Below are 25,727 nucleotides of genomic sequence, written 5' to 3' on the forward strand. Positions count from 1 at the left end.
CACACAGCGGCACATACCTGCAGTGGGATTTTTGTCTTGAGGAGTCCGACCTGTGGAGGCAACACTGACGCCAGGAGTGCTCCTTCCCTAGCCCTGCAGTGGGCAAGGGGCCACCTCCAGTGGTTGGTGTTGGTGGGACTTGTAGCAGAGCAGAGCCCACTGACTTTAAGCATCGTTTTGGTTAGAGAAATAAGATGGGTAAAAATAGCAGCTTACCGCTGAGGAAAAGTGCCTCCCGTCGGGGCCTCATTTCATCACCCGGGCCAGCGCTGTGCAGCTGCAGAACCACAGCCTGGCTCCGGCTCCTTGCTCCCTAGCGCTGCATGGTCTCTGCTCTCTAGTGACAGCACCCTGGGGGCACCTCTGCTCCTCAGGGCTCTGCTTGAGAGTAGCCAGCCACAAATACTTGGGGCCCCACATAGCCATGTAGCATTAGTAGTAGTAGTTTATCTGCACTGAAACTGTCCTATGAGGCTTTTTAGCTCTGCTAGGATGTTCCCACCCTGTTTTACTTATGATCTAAACTTGTAGTTCATAAGCCTTTGGCTGGGGGTGGGCATGTGTGGGCTGAAAAGCTCAGTGTCTCTGCTCTTATGATGAAAGTGTGGTCATTCTGCAGCTGGACTCATCTCCAGTTGGATGACAAATGGAAAAGCATGTAGGGCCTCTAGAACAGAAGGGTAGGTCATCGACTACACACAGTCTTGCAGGGTATGATCTGCAGGCTGTAGCTTAGGTGCAACCGAGCACGGGTGAGTGTGGGAGCAACTGGAATAATTTGGTTCAAGACCAATTTTGAATGACCTGATCTTCTAAGCTCTCCTACCGATGGTAGGGAAGATTCTTTTGCTCCTGGAACTGGAACACTACACTTGGTTTGCCTCACAGAGATGAAGTAATTTTACAAGTGATCTTAGAAACAGCAGAACAGGTAAAACTTACAAACTCTTACCACAGGTCCAAAGTGTTTTTTCTCCTAAGGCTTCCCTGGGTACTATTTGATTTCTGGGGTGGCTCCTCTAGTGAATCGTGTAACCTGAAAGACAATAAAGGAGACCAAAAGGGAAAACTATGGCTGACTTGACAACATCATTTTGGATCAGATCTTATGCAGACAACTCATGCTTCTGCTGTATTTCTGTAGGTGATATTCACTCTGTGTTGCACCAACCTCTAAGGCCTCTCCTTCACTGCATCAGGTTGCCAAAATTCCAGAAGGAGCTACATCATCTGAAACCAGCAAACTGCAGATGAGTTTCAACTCCTTGCAAAGACAAGGAGCATCCGTGTCCGAAGGAGTGCTCCCTTGGAAGAGGACAATCTGGCTGAATCTCACTCAGATACAGTGCTCTGCTCTGAGTGGTCTTGTGTTTCACAAGCTCTTATGATGTGACTCACTCCAGGAAGGGTTTCCTCTGCTTGTAAGTGGGATCTGCTGCGAGGTTTAGCTCCTCAGCCGAAGCCTGTGGGAGGCTGCCTGTCCAGTGTCACACGGTACTTCAGTGGTTTGAGTTTGTTCACGTTTGTGTTTCTCCCTCATTTTTGGTCAAATTATGTTCAGATTTTCACACACACACACGTATTAGGAGTAAAATAACTCTGAGGATTCATTCCAGTACTTCTCCTCCTCCCAGAACAGTGGATAAATATTTCAAGCTGCATGTGATTTAAGATCATATTTCTGTTGCTGAGGTACATTTTCCTTGCAAGGAGGGCAGACTGCATCAAAGCCATGATGATTCACTGAGCTTTGCAAAGGGCTGGTTTGCCCAGTTGTATTCTCCAGCTGTTGCTAGGCTTGTGAATCGAAGCTATCTTGGACCTTCCCACATAGCCAAGGGTTTCAGCCAGGTGAGGGCAGAGTGCTAATGAGAACTGGTCAGAAGGTGGAATTTCCTCTCCAGGAGAAGCTCTGGCACTCCCCAGTTCTTTTTGTTATGAATTGAGATGGAAAGCTGAAATTTGGGAGTTTCCCATGAAAGGTTAACTTAGAAGCAATTCGGAGCAGAAAGCCTTATTTCAGTGATGTTGACTTCATTTCTACTTTCTTATTAGAAAAAAAAAAAAAAAGGAGGAAAAAAGGAGAACTGAAGACTTTAGACAGTGCAAAACATCAAACCTGTATAAGCTTTGAGTCAATACTCAGCTATGTGCAGCAGTGGAAGCAAAAAAGGCCATAATGAAACGAAGTACGTCAATGCCGCTGAACAGAACCGCGGCGGCGGTGATGAAACACCATGTTTTGACATTCTCCTGTTGTAAAATTTCATTGAAATTGACAAACTGCTGAGAAATATTTTGATTTTTTTTTTTTTTGAATAGGCTTCACTGGATGAGAAAGTGCTCTGTTGAAAGATTTTCAGCTGGCTCTATCGCAAACTGAGTCAACAGCTGATGAGCAGGCCATCGTCACTGCTGGAGAGGGCCTGGAGATGGTGAGGCAAATGCACGAGGGTCAAACCCTGAGTGTTTTAGCAGTCCCTCATCAAAATACCATTTGATTTGAGCAGGAAGCTGGACTAAATAAGAACGACAGTGTTTGGCACTTTGTAGGTGTCCAGATGGCCTAGCATTAGGCGCTGGCTTCTAAGAATGGATGTGACCCAAGCTGTTATCAAGGCTGCTTGCAGCAGCCATTGCAGAGATTGACAAGTCAGAGTGCTTTCGTTAGGAGCCAAAGTCAGGTCTGCTCAATCAGCCTCTAAATTTCAAGCAGATGTAAGATGCAAAAGTAGGAGGAAGATGGCAAGAAGAGTTGCTCGCTGGAACAGATGAATTGGAACATGTACTCACTTCTGCTGGAGGGGGCCCTGCCAAAGGAGAACATTAGTTCTGAGGAGCTGCTGGTTCATGCTGACATCAAATCTCCTCAGAAGGGAATTTCACATATGCCATGGCACATGGATCTTAACTGCCTGGTAGGTCTGAAAGTCCATGTTGCTATGGGCAAGAAGAAACAAAAATTCTGAGGTCCACCAACTGCCTCATTTCCAGTAACTCCTTTTAAACTAGTTACAGTGCTGAAGTATAACAACTGTTGAACCCTGAAGAGGAGATATCAGTGCTCGGCACGTAGCAAGATTTTTCTTACCAGGTTTTGCAAAACCCACTTCTTTGGCAGAGGAAAGAAGATGGCCTGGTATTTAGAGGCCTAAAACTATGTAGGATACATATTTTGGAAGTGCTTTTCCAGTTTCTGAGCACAATTCCCACTTTCTTCCCGTTCTCTTAACGTCAATTCTGCCTATTCTCATATTCCAGCTCCTAACCCTTGGAAGTGTCATACTGTCTTGGCACAAGCATCAGGAAGTGGCTACCCATCGTCTGGGCCACAGGTGCTGAGACTTGCTGGGAGCATTGCTCCTAGGATGTCCAGTCCAGCATGTGCTATCACTCATTTCTTGAGGCTTGTGAACTCCTAGTTGGAGCTTTCTTGTCTCTTTGGGGATGTTTGGAAGTCTGGTTCTGCAGGTGTGAATCTCTTCAACCATCCCAGGAGCACTTTGGCAGTTCTGAAACTCTCCCTCATTCCCATGCCTAGTGTTTTGTCCAATAGAGCCTTGGCTGGTGGAACATATCAGACTCCTGAAGCCCACGACCCAGCTGGGGTGGCATTTTATAGAGGGTTCAGAGAGAATGTGTAACTACACATGGGATACATCTGACTTCAGCTATCTTGGCCAAGGTTACTCTGAGGTTAACCCACTGTATGCTCACATGGGAGCTGTGCTGCAGGGCAGGAACGGTGCCCATGAGTTCATGGGCAATGAAGCCTCATTCCCCTTCCCACAACAGAACACAGTGAAAAACAACAGCACCCTTTTCCGACAGCACAGGGGTGCTGAGAGCCAGTCTTGAGACTCTTCTCATCCAGCCTGAGCTGGCCAGAACCTTGTTATGGTAAGGACACTGGAAGATTCCTGATTTTCAACCTGATGTCTTTCCTTAAGCATAGCACAGAAATGCTGAACAGTGGTCAAAGATGCTTCTTGCAAGTGTCAACACTGAAAAAACTTGATCCTCAAGGGAGGAGAGGGAATGTCTTGCAACCTAAGAAACTTTTTCAAATGGCACAAGTCTCTACTGGTTCCTGGTCTTTCCATCACCTCTGAAGCTTAGTTGTGAGTGTGGTTCCCACCACACAAGCAGGTTTCCTGATTCTTGTAGGTTTGCTCTCATGATGCAAACTCTGATGCAGCTGCTGCACCCACACTTGTCACCTCAGCCTTCACCAGCAGAGCCTGCCCCTTGCTCTCCAGAAAGCTGCTTCCTCTCCCTTTCCCCAGAGTGGTTCCAGCTGGCCTTGTGTACAGGATCCAGAACAAGGACTGTCGCCCAGTAATAGCCTTTTCCACAGTGGACCACATCTACAAAACAGATCTGAGCAAGAAGGATATGTTCCAGCCCTCGTCTCGCAGCAGACTGGGGGTTTGCTCCCCTCCCACAGCGCATCTTGGAGTCCAGACCTCAAACCACCTGCACCGCATCACTGTCAAACACTTCCAAAGTCCAGTTTTCCTCTCCTTCCAGGCTCATCTGCAAGCAGAGGAAAGAAAAGGGATGAACGAGAGGCAGAATGGGTGATGGCTTTAAACTCAGAGGGAGGTGAGTTTATTTGGTGGAGTCAATGCATGCATATCCAAGGAGAGACTGAAAAATAGGGAAGGAAAAGAGCCCAGCCAATGGAGCCAGGCAGATAGGCAAGGGTTAGCCAGCACGGATCAAGAGCACTAAGCCATGACAGGAGACTGGCATGGTATCATCTCAGATTATTAGTGCCTCTTGTTTTATAAGCTAAGTTCTGGGGGAGGAAATATGTAGTGGAGTGAAACTGGTGATTGTACAGGCACGCCGGCGATTAAGGTTGCGGTGGGTGGGCAGTCTGTGGGGGCTGGTGTGTTAACTCCAGCCAAGGAGAGGCACATGCTTTCCAATCTATGCTATCTCAGTTTCAGTGCTGCAGACAACCCATCAGGGTGTCATTAACAAGCAGTTACTCTGTGCTGGTTGCTGCACTTTAAGGAAATATGTCAAAGGCATTTCTGGTGAGCGAGGGCTCGGTGCGATCAGATTGCTGCAGTCTTCTCACAGCATTCCATTCAGATTATAATACACAATAGTTCAGACCCTGCTGTGTCCCATTACTCAATTATGAAATTGCTTTAGAAGTTGGGAGCTTACTGATTGGTTCTGAATGATTTCATACCCATCATATTTCTGTGTGTTTGTACTCTTGGGCTGATTGCTCTGCCTAGTTGGTTCAAGCCATTTCACCCTTCTGTTTCGTGCACTAGAATATATTTTATACCTTTCTGTATTGCCAACAATACCCCAAGCATCATGCTTTGCCTCTGCAAATCAGGTGGTGGCAGCTTAAGTTTTCTTTGAGGCCACTTGTTGTGGGTATGGAGCCCTCCTGCCTCATGCCCTCTAATCTGAGAGCTAGAAGTGGGATAATGTAGTGAACATAAGTAAAATCCCCAAGGATGCTGCCTTAGCTGTCTGGCAGATGTGCAGGGAGAAAAATGGGGAAAGATGGCTGGAATGGCAATGGCATTTGTTTGTGCAGCTTTGCTTGGAAAAGGTCTTTAAGATCATCAAAGTCCATCATCATCTGGTGGTTGAATTCCCATTTCTGGAGGTGTTTAAAAGACACAGAGATGTGGTGCTGGGTGACATGGTTTAGCATCTGACTCGGCAGAGTTATATAATGGGTGGATTCAATGACCTTAAAGGTCTTTTCCAGCTAAAACTATTGTATGATTCTAGGATAGAAAACCATGTCCCTCAGTAAACACCTCCAGGGATGGTGCTTCTACCACTCAGCACAAACACTAAAGCATTTATCCTCTAAGCATCATAACCATTTAATCCATCAAGCATCACAACCTGCCTATATAAAATTTAAGTTCATTCATGACTTACATGCAAGAGGAAAAAGTTGCATTGCTAGTTTGTGCAGAGATGACCTACTTTGTGTATTGAATCTTCACGCATCTCCTTGCCTTCCTGGCTTGTTTGTCATGGGGTAAACTTTTCTCAGTGGTGGAAGACTTCACAGAGAAAGGCACTACTGTTTCATGTGGAAAATAGGTTTTGCACCTGATTGAAAGAAACCCCATGGTACCTGGAAGTTTGGGGTTGATTCTATGGAATGACCCCATTTATCATATAATTCATAAAAGGGGAACAAACAAGAATGAAGTCAACAGGACTGAGCTTGTGCATCTTTCAGAAGCTCACTCCTATTTGTATCCATTCATGCACGAAGCCAGCCAAGGTCCAGTTCAAACTTAAAACAATGTTATGTCTTCTGATTTGGAGAGCCAAAATAAACTCAGTCTTTGAACTTTTCTGTTCTACTTACTGCAGGTGGCCAATTTCAGCTCCTATTGTCAATGGCAGCATCGATTTTCAGGATCCATTTGTACCACCCAAAGCAAAAAAAAAGCTGAGCTGGTAAAGTGATAGTATGATGCAGAGCCTGTTAGAGTCAGATAGTTGGCATCTTCTACTGAGATGCTGAGCTTATGAAAACTGCCTGGGTAAAAATGTCCTTGCTGTGCAATTAGTAGTTTTCTCTGTTCTCTGTCAATAAAGGAATGTGATTTAGGGTTGGAGCAAATTGCTCAGGCAGTTGGATGTGTTTAGAAGCCTGTGGATATAGCCAAGCAACTGGATGCCACTGACCTCATGCTCAAGCCCTCGATCTGCTGATCAAAGGGCAAAGATTTCTTAATAAGGAGCCTGAACTCTGGTGATCCCTCAAGAGTTTCTCTTGGGCCAAATCCTTAAATCCTCTCTAGGTTAAGTCCTTGATGGAGACATTTAGATACATGCACAAATGCAAATGAAATGAGGACACTGGATCTGTCTGGCTTGTTTTTATCCCAGAATCAGCATTTAGCAGTGTTTTCCCCTCTCCTCTTCAGATCAGACCACCAGCAGGTTTGTTTCACCCTCTAGGTGTTATCAGGGAATTACTGGAAAGCAACATCACTTTCTACACCTTTGATGCTGTTAAAATGAGAGTCCCTTTTGCCTACGCAGGGATGTAGCTAGAAGGTCTTTGAAAGCTTTCAGCTTAAGTTTCCAAGAAGAATCACTGATTTCCTGGTGAGTTAAGGCTCTGGCAACAGCAACAGGATTCTCTCACCTGTCAGCAGATAAGGATCATCATAGATGTTCACCATTCTGGGCTAAGCTATTCAGTCAATTGAACACACTAAAAAAAAACCCCAACCTCAAACCCCAATACTGTGCCATCTACATTTTCCCTTTTCAGTCTTTCCACTGGAAGTGATCATTCTGACATTCTGCCATGCCACTATCATGGAGAGCTGCTTATCTTGTGAAGTTATTTCATGCATTTATTAACTCACTGTGTTTACTTATTTAAATATTCTCTGCAGATGAGGCATATGGCTAACGCTGGCCAGCTTCGTCTCAGCTGCTTCTCAGATCCAGATGCTAATATCATTTCATAACTTGGCTTGTGCAGTTCAGATCTCTACCAAAAGACTCTGGTTTGAATTACCATTATATTTGATATTAATACTAAGCATACTCACAGCTGTCCTACATTGCTATTTCCACCCTCCCTGGGATTCTGCTCTCAGACAGAGGACATGTCTGCTCTCAGGCTTTTAGATCTGTCCTGGACTTGCAGTGTATTGTCTAGAGCAGAGAAGATGTGCTAATTGCCACTACATCATTCTCAGCTTATGAGCTTCATGGCTTCTTCAAGGTCAGACTTAACCCAGGAAGCCTTTCCAGCATAATAGTGATCTTCAACTGTGCAGCTGAGGAAAGACTTATGTGCAGGCTGCCCAAAGTCCCTGAGGGTATTTGAGATGGGAATTCAGAAAGTGAGGAATGGTATCAGGCAGAACTCCGCCAACCCGCATTGGGCCCAGATCCTCAGTGGTATTAAATATCTTTATCTCAGTGAAGTCAATGGGACTTAAGTACTGAAATGTGTTGTGGGTGTAGGTCTCCATGTCTCCTTCTCTTGGACACATCTGCACAGCTGTCTGTGTCTTCAAGAGCACAAGCACTTTACAAGCCTGCTGATGGTGAGCCCCAACTAGACAGCTAAGCACATGGCTTCACCCAACTCCTGGAACAGTCTCATCTCTGGGCTTCACAGACCAGAAGTCTTGTAGATGTACTGAAATGAAATGTCCCAGCTCATGTCCTTTTGGCTTCTACACCGAGAGCCCACGCCCAGTTCTGGGTTAGGATGTGGCGAATGCTCAGAAATGGCATTTCCAGCTTGCTGAGAGCAGTGCTCTACCAGCTGACACTGTGTAAATAGTTCTTGTTTATGACGACACTTGGCTCAGTTGTAGGACCCAACTATTTAGTTCTTCCCACAGAAGTAGAGTAGTTAGGTAGAGAGAGAAAAAACATCAAATAGTTGGGTTCCTTTAGCTCTCTGGATCCTGGATGAGCAACATGCAGAGACTCCTGTTTGCCCACGACGGCTGCTGTGACGACCTGGGCACTGTTTCTTTGGCACAAGAGCAGAATGTGATCTTCTCCTAAGGAGCAGGGCAGCAGTTGCTCTTTCTAGAGATTGGGTATTGTGCCTGCGCTCACTACAAGCTAAATATTTCTGTTGGTGACAAACTAATGTATCACCATTTCCAGATGAAAAAGGGAGAAAAGCTGTAAATTCAGTGTAAATCCTGTCCTCAGCAAGTCCCTCGGGAGGCAGCCCACAGATGCAAGGACAAAGACTAGAAAACCTCTTGAGTGCCTTTCAAATCTTGAGAAGGTTGGCAGCTTTGGCATGAGCCCATTAACATCCAGAGTGCTGCAGCAGGCGTAAATCTGGCCCCAGCAGTGCGAGGTCCTGGCCCGGGAATGGGTTTGAGGTGCACCTCGCCTGTGTGCTTTCCAAAGTACACTGAGATACATGCTGTGCCGCTCCTCTCCCTCCATCTTCTGCTTTCTCCTCGGGGAGGATTCAAGTTTATTTAATCTCGTATTTCTTGCTGAAAAATGCTCAGTGAGCATGAAGAGCCTTTGAACTCTGGGAGTGTTGCTACTGCCTGTAATAAGGCTGGGTAGCAGGAGACAGCCGCTTCCGTAGCTCTTGCAAACACATCTGCACAATGCGATGCAGGAAGCGTCCAAAAGCCTCCACGGCAACACTCCTGCAAGCATGTGAGGAAAGAGGGAGGACACAGCCTGTGACCCACACGCCCTGCTCGCCGGCCCGCACGCACCGAGCAACAGGGACACATGGTTGAGCTTAATGTAAAATTATTTGCAGCCCAAACAATGATCAGCTGCAAGGGATTTGGACTATGTCAGGAGGTGGATAGCCAGGAAACCCGTTCTGTGAAGGGGAGAGAGGATTTAGTTGCTGAGTGCTGCAGAGATGCATACATTTTCCTAAAAAAACATTGGTGGTGCCAAGGTGAAGATTCAGTCCCTTGTCAAAACAAGCCAAGATCATTATTAAAACCAATTGCTTTGGTTTGCCAGGCTGCTTTACTCTGGTGCCTCTAAGCCAACATATGTATGTGGGTTTAGAAGAGTTGTTCCAGCCAAACCTCAGGTGGCTAGAAATGGATGTAAGCTGAGCAGATGTGCCCACTGCTGTCCTTTGGAGGCATGGTACACGGTATGTCAGATGCTGGCTGTCTCTGTGAGAGCAGATGGCCTCCTAATGAAGCTGTACAGTAGAACTGCCAAAGAAGCATGGACAAGGCTGTGGGGACCCAAGGTGCTCCTCAGCTGCATGCACAGTAATGAAAGAGAAGACAAAGTACACACATAATCTGGATTCCATTTGACTGAATGTCATGAATAACTAAGACCATTCTGAAGAAAGAGGCTCACTGGAGGCTCACTGTGATGACACAGCAGAATAAACCCTAGGCTTGGAAGCTTGTCTGTTTTTTTGCAGCTGTATTGGTCTAACAAAAGCCCACAGTGGCTGTAGCAATGCTGTTGCTAGCATAAGGAATAAATGGTGTGCCCCTCTGAACTGCAGTTCTGCTCTCTGTGGTGTTAGGGTTTTTTCACCCGTGCCGATGAATACAAGTAGGGTAAATGACACTGGAACCAGGCTTGATGCGCCTCTGGTGGATGTGCTAATACAGTAGTCCTTTACAATCTGAGCAAACAAAGAATCCCCTTGAAAAGTCTCTTGCTTGCACATTTGGAGCTAGAATTATTAATCTGTCCTTTATTCAGAATATGGCACTTGCAGACTGGCTCTCTTTGAGCAGTGCAAGCCAGAGACCAACCAGATTGAGGCTTCGAGCGGAATGAATTGAGACAGAAATTCCAGTTGTAAAATGCATCAAAAATGAGGAAGCTGAGAAGCCATCAGACTTGTGGGTGTTCCTCCATCGCTAGAGAGCAATGGGGCATTGTCACCTGTCACCTCCACGGGCTCCTGAGGGACACCCAGCGTTTCAAAAGCAAGGATATTCAGGACGTCCTAGATTCCCATGAACTGAGCAAAACCTCAAATTCATCCCGCCTTCCACGAGCAGTATTCACATATCTGAGCCTCAAGACAAGCTCCCAGCCTGACTATCAGACACTTGGCAGTGATTTCCACACCGGTTTGTTGTATTTGGACTTGAGATTCCCCCTTGACCCCGAAAGTCATACTAAAACACTAAAAGTGTTTTCTTTACTTGCTAAAGAAAACACAGAGGACTTTATTTAGTTATTCAGAACTCCTCAGCCATTCTTCAGTCACTTCACGATTTCCAGAGATTGTATCTGTGCTGTTGTCTCCCAACTCGGGTCACTCAGCACGGCTCAGAGGGGAAGGAAAGCTGCTACATTTCATTGTCCTCAAAAGAGGGGAGAAAAATCCGACTCCTGCTCCCAACCCAAACAACTCCACTGCCTTGCGCGTTCTGACAGCCAGCAAGGCTCCACTGGAAACTGTCTGTAGCCTTTAACTCTCTTCTAACAAGTTGGCCATTTTCATAGAGAAGATTTTTTCTCCATTGATTTATGAGCTTTAATTTATATGCAAGCCTGGAATACTTACTTTGGGAAGAGTTCCACCTCAAGCCAAGTGAGGGCTGAGATGCAGAGCACTTTGCATGGTATGTTCGGCATTTTCACGGCTCGCTCTGTAGCAGGCCAAAATCTCACAGGTTAGGAGCAAGCCCCGTTGTAGGTGGTGGTAAGCCCACTTACTTCTCAGCCTGGCTGGGACAAAGTGGTGAGTTACTGAATTGGGTGGATTTAACAGGGTTGGAAAGCTTTGGTATGACCCAGGCTTCCACAGTCTATCAGTGTGGGAGTTCTGCTGCAGGCTGGGCTCCCATGCAGGTCATCTGGGATAATCTGGGAAACTGGTTAATGGTGTCTCAATGGGTGGTAGTAGGATTTTCATATCCAGAGCTGACTTGATGAAGCTTGGGTGTAGGTAGAATTGTGCTGATTCTGCTGTTTCCTTTGGAGAGGATCAATAGCATGTAGCACTTTTCCTGCATCAGGTCAGGAGCTTCTGGCTTTTCAACTGAGATATAGCAACCAATGATGTGCACCCTGAGCCCCAGGAGCATCCCATTTGGCTTCAGTTTTGTACCTGCTAGGAGCATCCAAAATGCTGCTACTGCATCTCAGCTGACACTTGTACCGTCCATGAAAAGAGAGGAGCAGGCCCAACCTGCAGGCTGCTGACAGGGCCAAGACCTTTTGCTGCAGGGAAGGGGACCAGTAGATTCCATTTTACCAAAGAGAAAGTGTCAGGCAGCAACACCTTTTGGAAGTGCTTCCTTTCAGCCAGGTGAGCATGATTGCAACCCACGCTTGCTCACCCATGTAGAATGTCGTACAAGCACTTGTAACTATCCCCTAGATGGGTCAAGCCAACCCACTACTGCTCTGCAGGGAGCTCCTAGTTGGCCTTGCAGTGGCCAGAAGCCCACTCAGGCAGCAAGTATATGAACCTTGTGGACAGAGACATGTGGAGTCACTGTAGATTGAGAGGTTATGAAGGTCCTAACTGTAATTAGAAAGTGATCAGGCCACATGAGTTTGGGTTTGCCTTTGAGGGCACATACATTGCTCAGTGAACTTGTTAGCTGTGGTAAGGGGACTGTGGCTGAGCCCTCAAGGACTTAGTCCAATAACATGGATCAAGAAGGACTTAACTGCCTAGGTAAGATCCTCTATGCAAGAAAACACTAAGATGCTGACAGTGAAGCACATAGAATGATTTGGGTTGGAAGAGATCTCCAAAGGTCATCTAGTTCAAAACCCCTGCACTCAGCAGGGACATCTTGCACTAAATCAAGCTTCTCAGAGGCAGAGCTCCAATGTGTGCTCTTCTTCAAGTAAAATCAGGAAGACACGGGCAGATGACAAGTGTTGTTGTCCTCCTAGATGAAATGGCGAGGAGACCACTGCTGCATTTGGTCCTTTGCAGCAGCTTTGTCCTGCTCAGTGCCCAACAAACCAGCCCAGGGACAGGTCACCTCTGCCTTTTGATGACAGAATTAATAACTGATCACTAACTGCATCTGATGCTTGGAAGGAACCTGCTACACTTGAGAATCTCCTTTCATCTAATAGATGTCATCTCTGACCTCATGGGAGCTGACTGGATTGCCACTAACTGTAGAAAGCCTCACTGAAGTACACTTAACAGGCCTCCCATGGAAGTGGTGGTGTGTGGTTTACAGAACAGCCCACGATGGGGCTGAGGATGAATGTAGGTCTGAATGGGATAGCGTGATGGACATCCCAGGAGGCTGGGAGTGTGAAGTTGGATCCAGGCAGCAAGGCTTACTCACATGCTTATGATAAGAAGGCTTAGGGGAGAGGCAGAGGGTTATTTGTCTGTTTGTTGGGCTGTAGACAGGGCAATAAAAGGTGATCTGTTAGAAAGCCCAGAGAGAGAAACCTGAGTCAGAGACAGCCTCAGCCTCCTTCCCTGTTATCTCTGCTGCACTCAACAGAATAATTCATCACTGGCTCTGGCTTATGTAAAATTGCACTCTTGGATGTGACCTGCCACCAGGGACCTACTCCACCCACCAGTACCTCCCTGACCTCATCTCCCCTCTCCCTTCTCCACCCGCCAGTTGCTTCTGCAGTGCTGGCCTTCTTGTCTCATGCCCACTAGCAGGGTCTTGCAGCTGGGGGCTGGGCACTCATTGGTGGCTGAGCTCACTCTACAGAAGTTAGACACTTGTGTGGTTTTCTATCTCCTGCCGGGAGTCCCCTCTACTAACCACTTCTCACCTTACACCTACTTTCCAGCTTTTCTTCTCCACTGCTTCCTGATCATCCTCCCTCCCACAGATGTGGTCTGCAGTTTGGGAGTTTCCAAACAAACAAACAAGAACCAGCAGAAGGTCATGGTTTCCACAACCACAGAAAGTGAGAAACCACCTTTCACACAAAGACATCCCCCTGTAAGGCACAAAATTAAGCCAGTGAAGAGCACAACAGGCATGGTACTTTGGCACAGCCATAGGTGTGTGCCACCTGAGATGGTCTTGCAGAAGAGGGAGCACAGCCCTTGCAATGCCTTTGCCATCCCTGCTCTTCTGGGCTACAAAGATATATGAACTCTGTGCCATTGGTATAAAGAACAAAACTTGGAGGTAGTCATTAAAACAGCTTGTTCACCCTGTGAAGAACATTGTCCTCCACCAGTTTAAGGAACATGGGGTGGACTGAGCGTTCTGGGCTGCATCTGCTGCTGGGAAGCAGATGAAAGTGTTGGCTGCACTGTCCAGGATCTAAAATTGTCTCTGGGTGTCACACCCTCATGGGTTACCTTCTGTTCCTTCTCCAGAAACTAACAGACAGGAAGTAGCAGTAGAAGGAGTGGATGGCTTTTTGTGTAAGGGAAGAGGGTAAGATCCCCTCTGTCCTAAAGCATTAGCAGTTGGGTTCCTACCACAAAGGGATGGGAGAATATAATCTTGAACTTTCCAGCCATATCACTGATTCACAGAATTAACCAGGCTGGAAAAGACCTTTGAGGTCAATGATTCCAACCTATCACCTAATACCTTCTAATTAACAAATCCATGGCACTAAGTGCCTCATTCAGTCTCCTTTTGAACATCTCCAGGGACGGTGACTCCAGCACATGCCTGGGCAGCCCATTCCAATGCCAATCACTCTTTCTGTGAAGAACTTCTTAACAGCCAGCCTAAACCTGCCCTGGCCAGTTTGAGACTGTGTCCTCTTGTTCTGTCATGGAGTGCCTGGGAGAAGAGACCAACTCCCACCTGGCTACAACCTCCCTTCAGGTAGAAAGCAATGAGGTCTCCCCTGTGGCTCCTCTTCTCCGTATTGAACAATCCCAACTCCCTCAGCCTCTCCTCACAGGGCTTGTGCTCTTCCTTGTCTCCCTCCTGTAGACCTAAAAGCTTGGCAAGTTGTCTTCATCTACATCAGGCTGTCTGATAAAACATACTGCCTTTATCTCTGCAAAACATCCTTTCCAGGAACATTTCCATGATTCCTATGGATTATGAGATTCATGGAACAATCCCTGACCTTTGATGTGTGGGAAGCCAGCAAGGTATTGCAACATCCTTTGTTATGTTCTTGGAGTTCCAGGGATGAATGCTGTTGTCCTCCCTGTATTTCTTATTTGCAGCTCCTGAAGTCCCAGGACTGCATGTCTTGGACTTATTTCTAATTTGCAGAGTGAAGAATAACCAAAGCCTCCATTTGAGAATCCTGTGCCAGTGCTTCCCTTCACCTTCATGTCAGGGGTCCATTTTGACAAGCTTCCAAGGGAGCTGCATTGTGGCAGTAACTGAAGCTCTGTACTCTGATAGCTAATGAAGACTTTTTGTGATGCACTTCACAGTGGAATACCAAAAGAAATGCACCGGAGACAGAAGGATAGGGAGTGAGGTCAGGACTTTTTGTTCTTGATCCCTAGGACAAACCTGTGGTTAGCTGGATTTTTTTCTCAACAAATCACTTGTGTGATTCACTTGAGATGGGGAAAACAAAAGCTAGGCTTCCCCCGGCTTGAATTTTGCCCTTTGGAACTTAAGCAAAAGGAGTAATCATAGAGGAGTTTGTCAGGGTTCAGAACCTTATCAAGCTCTGAGCCACACTTGCCTTACAAACTGCTTGTGAAATCAAATATACTGAGTTAGAAATAAATCAATTTTCCACCAGCTGGGAACATACCTGAGCATCAGCACCATGTGGACAGCCAAGGCATACTGGAATGTCCCAAGTGCTTTGTGGCCTTCAGGAGTTCATCTGCGTACATGGTGAAAGCAACTCTGGTTTGTCTTCCGCGACACATTGTTACTGAGGCCTTTTTAGCACCAGATGAGGTTGATGATTTAGCACTAGATGGTTAGAGATGATGTTCTGTTTTAAAGCAGGCAGCAGTGACAGCTGTATGGCCATACCTGTGCAAGGACGGCACACAAGATGGGAACTGTCACGTTTCAGAGAGTGGAAACACAAAATGAAAACAGGAGGTGAACTGGGAGAGAAAAGGGTTAACCGTTTAAAGGGCTGAGTTGGACAAAATATATCTGTGCAGGAGTCTCCCCGAGGAGGTGGCTAAGACCACATCACTTGGATCATTTAAATTTGGACTGTACAAAGCAAGAGAGAAAATTCTGCAGGGAACAATCCTTTGCTGGCAGGTGAGGTGCACTCAATGACCTAATAAGTCTTACCCATCTCTAAGCCTGCAAGATGAGTCTATAGCTAGTGCCATAGGGTTTTGCCCAGCTGTCCCACATGTTGGTTACAAACAGAGCCAATCTGCACCAAACTGTGCCTTGTTTATCTGTCCACATGGTTCTTTCACCTCACCTGGCTCCTTTTCAGGAGATCATTCTTCTAAACTCACTTCATTTTTCAGCCTGCAAAGCATGCCCAATCACATGCTGTGTCATACTTTCCTTAAAAGAGAACAAGAGGGCAGGAGAGAAAAAAAGCTCCTTTCTGCAAGTGACCCTCTGACTCTCATTTTGGGAAGGATTTGACCTACCTGGATCCCTGTCCTTGTTGCCCATCAGGCAGTTTCCAGAATATCATCAACCACGTGGCAGAGAAGTGTCTCTTTTGTTATGTGTCCCATGTGGCATCAGCCAGAGCCTTGCATGTCCCCAGTGGCAAGCAGTGACTCTGCCTAGGTAGTGTCACTTTGGGGTTTCAGGCACTGACAGACATGATCAAAAGGTTGCTGCTGCAGAACCAGGGCCTATGTTCTGTTTTCTGCTGCTCCATGTGGCTCCTCTGTCTGGAGAAGGTTTGTGAAAAGGTGGCCAAGTTTGGGACTCTTGTGTCCATCTCTAGTATAGAGAGACATCAAGATACTGGTTTTAAGCAGAGAAAACACATTAAGCCACCACAGAATTAGGTGACTTTCTAGGTGCACAGTGAAAGGGGAGATAGGCATGGAGCTTACCAAACTGCAGTCACTCTTTACTCCTGGGGATCTCAGCTGCTTAAAGCTTCATCCTGTCCCAAGGAGATAAAGCAGACTTCCTGCTGAGCTAGGTGTGAGTTCTTTGGGAAGAAGGAGGAAGATGTGATCTTCTGAAGCTGTAACAAGGTAACACAAACACCTTCCAGTATGTGATGCTGTGCAGCTGCTGTTCCCGAGATCTGAAGGAGTTCGTGCTTAAAAGGGTTAGTTTGCTGGATTTTCAAAGTAACCAGGAATTGAGGTCCTCATCTCAATGAGAGCCTGGAGCTGCATGACAAAAGCCCCTGTGACCTAAGTCCCTGTGTATTGAGCCCCTGTTGCTTAAGATTCCTCTGGAAGTTCAGAGCAAACAAAAAAGAAGTAAGTCAGGGCTCTAGCTACTAGGTAAGAATATACCCAGAGAGTCTCTGGTTGTGTAGAGAATGGATATCCATTTCTCTCTGGCTGGGGTTAGGACCAACCAAGATGCCTGGGCAGGTTGTTGCACAGTGCCCTGAGGAAGGAAGACTGAAATGCAGAGCCTCAGAAGTCCTGGAGATGCTGCTCCAGCAAGAGCCAGGAGTCCTCCTTCCTCCTTGCCCCAGGGTGACAGTAGCTGGGTTAGATCAACAACAAAACACGACATGCTTAGATGCAGCAGGAAATGTGAGCAAGAGATAATCCAAAATCTTCTTAAATCCCCACTCCTACTCACCCATCTGACTTAAGAAATAAATCAGGGTGTAACATGCAGTTTCTTTTTTTCTAGACCTGAGGTGCAGACAGCTTGTGTGGGGCAGTGACTCTGTGTGTGTGGCATCAAATCCACATTCCCTGCCTGTCTCTTGAGTCCACTGAGTTCATAGGAGCACAGCCATGGGGAGGAACTCACCCCAGCATGACTTATCATGCAGGAGCCCACTTGCTCCTTTGCAGATACCTGGGTTTCCCCTAGTCCTGCTTAGGGGCCCAGCAGACCTCATTGTTGTGAAGGAGATGCTTTCCATGGCTGTAGTGGTCAGTGGAGAGGCCACGATGAGCAACACCAGACAGTCCCAGGCTGCCTGTGCTGCCTTCAGCACTCACACTACTCATTTTTCCTGTTTGCCCAGACATGGAGCTATTTTCATTTTTATCATTCCAGGCTAGCAACTACTCCTGCTCCTCATCAGGGCACCCAGCCTTTCTGCTTAGGTTCCAGCTGCTCTGCTGTGTGTTTCCATGTCTGGTCTGGTGGGGATTGACAGCTCCTCTGAGGGATGCAGCCCAGCGAGCAGCTGTTAGTAGAATCCTGTCTTTGCTGCTTGCACCAACACCTTGTCCTGTAGCCTCTTTACTACAATGAGTGCTCTTAAAAGGGATCCACGGAGGTGGGACAGGTGGGAGGATGCAGGAAGTGATGAATCAGATCCCATTGTCTGTGCAAAGGGGGCACTCAGCCCCCTGTAATTTACAATCCTGAGCATGACTTAGGAGAAGGTGCCTTTAGGAGACTTAGGAGAAAATACCTCTGGATGCAGTAACCATGCCAGGACTGTGCTTGCCAACAGCACAGTATAATAGGATGTCCTTTACAATGCCCGGGAAATTAGAGAGTGAGCTGAGATGAGCAATGACAGCCCAGTGGGACTAGTGACAAAGAAGAGTTTGGAACAGGGATACAAATCTACATCAAATGTTCCAAGTTCCTATTCTGATCATGTTCATGGGGCAGTACTACAGCCCACATCACCTGAGTCCCAAAGGCTGTGAGGATCCTTTCTCTACCAGAGATATTACATGAAGTCCTTAAGGGAACCTGTGTCTGTTTTGTACTGTGGCCAGCCCTAGGGGAAAACCCATTATCCTTACCCCTTTAGGGGTCTGGCAAATACACACGGGCACATACACAGTAGAAATCTGGTAAGAATAAAGGTGTTGACCTTACCCCATTGGCAGAACATCTTTGGCTTCTACCTGATCCAATGTGGGTGCTGAGATGTGGGTTGCAGAGAGTCTCTCCATCACACTTTGTCTAAAGGCCAGGGCTGGAACAGAAATGGCTCCATTGTCCTAGTATTCACTGGTGTCTACTTCAGGGCTGATATGCTGCTTTTGGTTGGAGTAGGAAACCTCTACCCTCCACTTGTTGCTGTTTTTCCAGGTTGTTTCTTACTGGAGAGAAAACTTTCCTTGCATCTGGAGGCAGATCTAAGGAAGAGATGGCAGCAACTGGATAACACAGAGTACCAGGAGACCATGGGTCTAGAATTGGACCAGTGGTTGGAAAGGGCAACAGGATGAGGAAATTCTGATTTGTACCAAAACCTCCACCTCCTGCCTCCATTCTGCAGCTCAGGCCATGATTACAAACACCAGTGGTTGTGTGAAGTGTCTCCAGCGTGAGTCATTGGTGGCAGCACTGCTGCACACAGAGTGCGTGGGGCACGGGGCTCTCTCCTAGGAGAGCAAATTTCCCTTCATGGCTTTTTAGACCTTTTAAATACTTGTTGTGATTGCTGCACTAATTAAATTCAGCTGCTGCAGGTAATATAACTCCTAGCAGGTTTTTGGGTGTTGTGTGGTGGGTTTTTTTTAAATACCTTATTTTCTGCCTTTTAGAGAGCAAGTGGGCAGCACTTAGAGGTATATGGTCTGTCCACTGGGATGGTTGCTGGCAGAATGCAGAGCTTTGGCAGAGCTCTGAAATCACTGCTCTCACTGTGCCAGTTTGCCTCAGCCCTGCACCAAGAGGTGCTTTGGTGAGGGCACAGACCACTGCCTGCTCATGTCTGCACTGCCTGCTCATGTCTGCCCTACCTGTGTTTGCCCTGCCCACACCTTGAATCCCAACAGGTTGAATGTCTTAGTGCATAGGATGGGAAGGGAGAGTATGCACTGTTTGAGCTCTTCCCTAGTTTGCTTTGGGTCTTTCTGGACCTCGGCACCATCTCTTCTTCAGCTTGATGAAGCAGACTGAGTGACACAGGGGCTCTTATACCATCTCTGTTCCTTCCTAATGCTGATCAACATCTAAAAGGCAGGCAGGCAGGCAAAAGGACAGGACCAGTCTCCTTTTGGTGGTGCCCAGTGACAGGACAAGGGGCAGTGGGTACAATCTGGAATGCAGGAGGTTCCAGGAGCTCTGGAGCAGGCTCCCCAGAGAGACTGGACTCTCCTTCCCTGGAGGCATTCCAAACCCACCTGGCTATTGTGATCCTAGTCAAGCTGCTGTGGGTGACCCTGTTTAAGCAGGGGGGTTGGAGTGCCTGGATGATCTCCAGAGGTCCCTTCCAGCCCTCACCGTGCTGGGATTCTGTGACATGGGGTATCCAGCATCTGAGCCTTTGGCAACATGGTTCAGATTTGTGGGCAAATTGCACAGAGAGAGGTCTGCGTCTTAGGAGAAATCTGCATTTTTGTGGTCAAGTTCTGATGCAGCACTGCGTCGTGTGTGGGGTTCAGGGCTTCCCGGTGCTCACCTTTCAGGTTGTCAAGGAAAATTTCTGCTTGTCGAAAAGGATTCGAAACGCCCTCTCTGTGTGTCCTCCAACGTTTTGAATTTTAAAGAGTAGCCCCGGGGCAGTATATTTAAAACATGATCTCAGGCAAGCTGGTTCATTGCATTTGTAAGCCTAAAGAGCTAGCTCAGAACGACAACGATAAATAGACATTAGGGCTTGTGGAGTCACACCAAGGTCAGACACCCCACCCCCCCACATCCCCCCCGATTTGGGCCAATATTGCATTTCCTAATTGAAGCCCTAGCCGCTTTCTTTGTGCTGTACAAGCCCTTAGCCCATCAGCTTCTCTAACACAGGCACCGTGGCTGATCCTGCTGCAGGAGGTTAGTGCCAGGGCGCTGAGACTCGGCTTCTCCAAACCAGGCACAGGGCTCTATTTAGCCATCTGTGCCAAGCACCTTGATGTTCAAGAAGGCTGGAGCACCTGCGAGCCCCACTGCTGCTCCTGGGACCTGCACTCCCCAGCCTTTAAAAAAACCAAGCCAGCGCGTCGGAGACAGAGATTGGGATGATAGCGACTGATGGAGCTATTGCAACTTAACGACTTGCTGCTCCTCTGCCAAGCCACAGCACGCCCTGTGTGTGCAGCCACGCACGCCCCGCTGCACCTCAGCCTTAGGATCTGAGCTGAAACAGTGCCTGTGGACTTGCACTGGTTTGGCAGAATCCTCAGGCCACTTACTGATAAGTCTCAACCAGTGGAGTTTAGAGCACTTGAGTTTGAATGTCCCAGCTGGAAGCAGAGCGAGGCATTTTCTGCTCCCAAGAGCAGAACTGGGTTGGAGGACAAGGAGTGGGTTAGGTGACCTGGCCCTGACTTTTTCTGGGTTTTGAACTAAAATAATGAGCTGAGAGAGAGCTGGAAAGGTGTATGGAGCTGTATTTGCATTTAGCAAAGTGCCAAACTGCCCTAGCAAATGCCACCAGGTAGCTGAGCCTACCACCCGAGCCCTCAGGGCTTCCTTCAGGTGCTCCTAGCACTTGGGCTGGTTCTCAGGGTTTTACTTACGCTGATGAAGAGTGAGAAGCCTCTCGTGAGAGATGGTCCTGGCTCCTTATTCCAATTTTCCTTCAATATGTCTCTTAGCTTTTAGTTCAAGTCCATCTACTGGTGAAAAAAAAAAAGGAAAAGCCTTCTGGTCTTGCTTTCAGGTCTCTGCAGTGCTTGGCTTCCCAGCACCAGCCTCCTTATTTATCCATCACACAAAGAGTCAGGGAGAGGAGGACCTGTCTGGACAATAAGCCATCATTTTGTCCCATGCTTAAAGAGGCCAAATAACATAATTTTTTAACTTTGGGCACCTTTGCAAATGATTTTGCTGGCAGGGATGGAGCCCTAGAGCGCCAGAACACCACGGGAAGAGGCTGCTCTGTGATACTGCCAACCTGAGGAGGAAACGCTGGAAATCCCCTAAGCACGCCTGTTTTCTGAGATTCCCAACTCAATTTTGCAAACTCAGAAGATTTTATATAATTTGGTTTAGTCAGTTCAGAGGTTTAAGGCACTTGGCTACGCATCTGGATTGCATCTTGGGGGTGGGTTATCCAAAAAAGAGCTCAGAGCCGTTGGAAATTCAGCCATTGCTAGCAAAACAGAAGGAAAACATGGGAAAGGAGTTTCTGATTTGCTCCTTGGTGTGCTGAACTCTGGCTTTAAACCCATGATCTGTCTCTGTACTTGTCTGAGACATCGGGTAATGGAAGAGAGGCAGGGAGCTCATCAGGTGCCACAAGCCACTATCATCACATCAATTGGAGTAAAAATCCACCAGCAGCAAAAAACGATCTGTAGTTTCTAAGCGTGCAAACAATTCAGGCGTGCAAGTGGCACAGGCAGAGTCCTCTGCACAAGAGCCAAAGGCATTTATTCAGGCTTCCCAGTCTGCAACTGTTGGCCTTAAAAAGCCCCAGAATTAAATGTTTCAGGTTGAAAAGTCCAAATGGACTCAAAATAGAAACAAAGAAAGTTAATTTTAAGAGCTGTTTAATTTGTAGCCTGTAAAAGCCAAGGAAGTTGTGTATTGATGAGACAGTGCCTCGAGACAAATGAAACCCAGCTCAGCACCCTACTGCTGGTGTTGACTATCCTTAGGTCTCCTTGTCTTCAAGAGCTGATAGAGATCAGCACCTCCTAGGTCTGAACCTTTAACCATTTGCCATGTTTTGCCTCACAGGCAGCTGCACTTCGGCGGTGGGTGAAACGATTCCTCTTTGTCTGAAAGGGCAAATTCTTCCCTTTAGATGTTTGTGCTCACCTCCCATTAACTTTGGTATGAGCTGAGCTCATGCTTCCAAGAGCAAAATTTGGCTTATAATTTCTGCGTGCTTCAGGATCCTTTGGGTACCATATAAATGTAAGATACTGTGATTCAGTGCAAAAGAGCAGAGAAAATGCAAACCCCCAGGAGATGCCGCCAGAGAAAAATCATATAGAGCTTTTGTTTAAAACCAAAGGAGAAAAGGGGGAAAGATTAAGAAAAACAGTTGAGGCTCATTCCAAAGCTGATTTCAGGGCAAACCAAGGAGGAGAGCTCACATCTCCTACTGAAGCGATCTCTTCCTTGGCTCTGGTGGGCTGCGGGCCGCCGGCTCAGCCCCCGTTCCGAAGGCATTATTGTGAGCGTCTTACCTCCCGTTTCTTGGTTTTTAATCAAACTCACTGCACTGCCAGAGGTGTTTCATTTACCAGGAGAGAGGTCAGCGAGGCAACCCCGAGCAGCAGGAAACAGCAAATGCAGAACAGTTCCTCCATGCTTGCGAGCTCTCCGAGGGCAAGCGGTGCCTGGATATTGGTTATGATCCACGTTCACTGCACCCCTTGCAAAGCCGAGGTGTCCAGCTGCCAATCCTGAGGGGCAAGCAGTGTACAGGGGAGTTAGAACTTCCAGTTATTGTCATCTGATTTCACCAACCATCTCTGCACCAGCAAGAGGAGCTAACAATGCACATGTTCTATCATTTAGTTTTTCTATCTGCTGCTATTTTATAGCTTCTTTGGCTTGTTACAACTGTCACAGAATTATTACATTTTCCCATCTGTTACCTTATTGCCTCTTTACAGGAGGACACTGCATGATATACATCAGCTAATTTAGCTTTACAATTACTGTATGACTTGTCTATGGAAAATGAACACTGCCTTTGCAGGACAACATCTGGCTTCTCCATAGCACCAAGGAGACTGTATGAAGACAGCAAACACGAATGTCAGCAGATGGGCATGGCTGTCCCCTCTCCTCCTACCCCAGCAAGTTTGCTTTGATTTGTGGTCCACTTTAGAGCTGTAATTGCTCGTTAATTCAGTCCTGTGCCCTGCATTTCTTCAGCCCAGCTGAGGGATCCTCATCTCCACTGGAGAGGTGCACCATGGTTGCTGGTGGTGAAGCCCTTAAGGTTAGGTTTGCAGAACAAACCACAGATTGATTCCTGCGTGAACAGGACATTGACTAGAGAAACCAGATGGAACTGCTCTTCTTACCTTGTTTCTCTTTACCACTTCTGTTCGCTACAATCAAAGCCTCTTGGTTTGACTCTTTTTTCTCATACCAAGGTATTATCTGCCCCTGATCTCCTGCTTCCACCACAAAAGCTAGGCTGCGACACTATGCTTTGGAGAGCAGAAGGGCCTAGGGACGCTCTGAGCACACTCAGAGGCTTTAACCAGGCTTTCTGAAACTCCTCCTCCAGCTTTTTAGCCTTTCCCTCTCCCTTTTCCTTGCAGTTTGTATTGCTGTTGACGGTATTAGCAGTCCACCCTTTCTCGTCTGTATGAGATGTGTGTTCAGGACTCTGTACTGCTAAATTATTCATATTATTAGATGAAACTGAGTGTTTCATCTGGGGCTTTTGTGATCCCAAGGGATTTATGAATACAAAAAAAACTTGTTAGAAGGAAAAAACAGTGATGTTTCAGAAGCCTAGACATATAAAGTCCCCCCTTTACCTCTCCTTCCATTCTCTACTTGCAATACACCGTAGTTTTCTAACATAACCTTATCTCCAAGAAGAGGACACAACAGTTACTCCTAACAGTGAAATAGAGGCTGTTATCAAAAGCCTACACAGGACATGGGAAATGAGGCAAAGACATTCTGCACCCTGTAGTTACCAGTGGCTTCAGCAGAAGGGATGAGGGCCCTTCTGGAAGGCTCCAACTGCTCTGAAAGACTGCAAATGTTGAGGTGAATGTGCTCACTATCAGGACTTATGAACACCATGGAAAAACAGCTGTGCAACGTAGGGATGTAAACAGCTATGTTTTGATTACAGCTGTCTAGCTGGAAAGTCTGGATGCATTTTCAATCTTAAATCACTTATCATCAATAACTACGTAATTATAGCTGCAGCTACAACTACTTAAAGGCAACAGTTCTGAAACAGGGACTTCAGGTTGCTACTTTAAAATGATTTCCATAGCTGTTGATTGTAGTAAAAAAGTAAAGAAGCCATGAAAGAAGACATGTCAGTGTTACACCTGGCTAAAGCAGCGCAGGATACCTCCTGTGCCACCTCTCCTGCCACATCATTTCTCTGGCAGCAGGGACTTCATAGAATAATAGAATGATTTGGGTTGGAAGGGGACAACCAAAGGTCATCTAATCAAATCCCCCTGCAGTGACCAGGACATTCTGCACTCGATCAGGTTGTTCAGAGCCTTGTCTAACCTCACCTTGAGCATCTCCAGGGAGATGACCTCAACTACCTCTTTGAGCATCCTGTTCCAGTGTTCCACTACCCTCATTGTAAATAACTTGTTCCTAACATCCAATCTAAATCTATTCTTCTCTAATTTCAAACCATTGCCCCTGCCTGTCACTGCAGACCTTTGGAAACAGTTCCTCTGCAGCCTTCTTGTAGGCCCCATTCAGGTACTGGAAGGCTGCTATTAAGCCTCCCCAGAACCTTCTCATCTCCAAGCTGAGCAACCCCAGCTCCCTCAGCCTGTCCTTGTAGCAGAGGTGTTCCAGCCCCCTGATCATTTGTGTGGCTCTCCTCTGTACCTGCTTCATCGAGTCCATGTCTTTCCTGTCTTGAGGGCTCCAGAGCTAGACGCAGTACTCCAGGTGAGATCTTACCAGAGCAAAGGGGCAGCATCACCTCTCTTCTGGCCACACTGCTTCTGATGCCATTTGCCTTCGGAGCTGCAAGTGCACTTCTCTGGTGGATACTGTCCTTCAGTCTTAGGAAAGGAAACAAACAGAATTACATCCAAAATCACAGCTTGTGCTGGAATTTAGCTTGATGAAGACCTCAGACTGAACTGGCAAGAAGAGTTTGAACTCTGCAGCCCCTGTGCTTGGTTCCTTATTAACTTTTTCAATATGTTCTAATACAGCCAGGCAACACTATGGGAGCTATCTTACAGCTAATTTAACACCTGTAAATTCCCATGGCTGGTAATGAAACGTCATGTAGGCTGGTGGATGAAGCATTTGCTTCGTATATCAAAGGTCATTAGTTCAGTATTTGTTAGCACTGTAGCTCTTATTAAATTTCTCCTCCTCCTCCCCCCCCCCCCTTTCTTTTTCATAGGTGTAGTTCCAGTCTGTTTAATTCTTCTGCTTCCCAAAGCTATGCACCAAACACAAGGACCATCTGACCCAGAACACTGGGGCTGCATTCTTTGTTAAAATGTTAAATTAGTCTGCTTAAAATTAGACTTCCAAAGCTCCTCTCCCATTTAGTCACGTGCAGACTGGGAGGCAGGGTAAGAGCAGCAGCAAAGGAGAGGTGAGCGTCCCCCTCACCAGCCTGGATGTCACAGGGGTGGGGTGGGTAACAGTTTGCCCAGCTTAGCACCTACATCAGCTCCAGATCAGAGAATG

Source organism: Pogoniulus pusillus, chromosome 22 (genome assembly GCF_015220805.1).
Source record: "Pogoniulus pusillus isolate bPogPus1 chromosome 22, bPogPus1.pri, whole genome shotgun sequence".
Taxonomy (NCBI): domain Eukaryota; kingdom Metazoa; phylum Chordata; class Aves; order Piciformes; family Lybiidae; genus Pogoniulus; species Pogoniulus pusillus.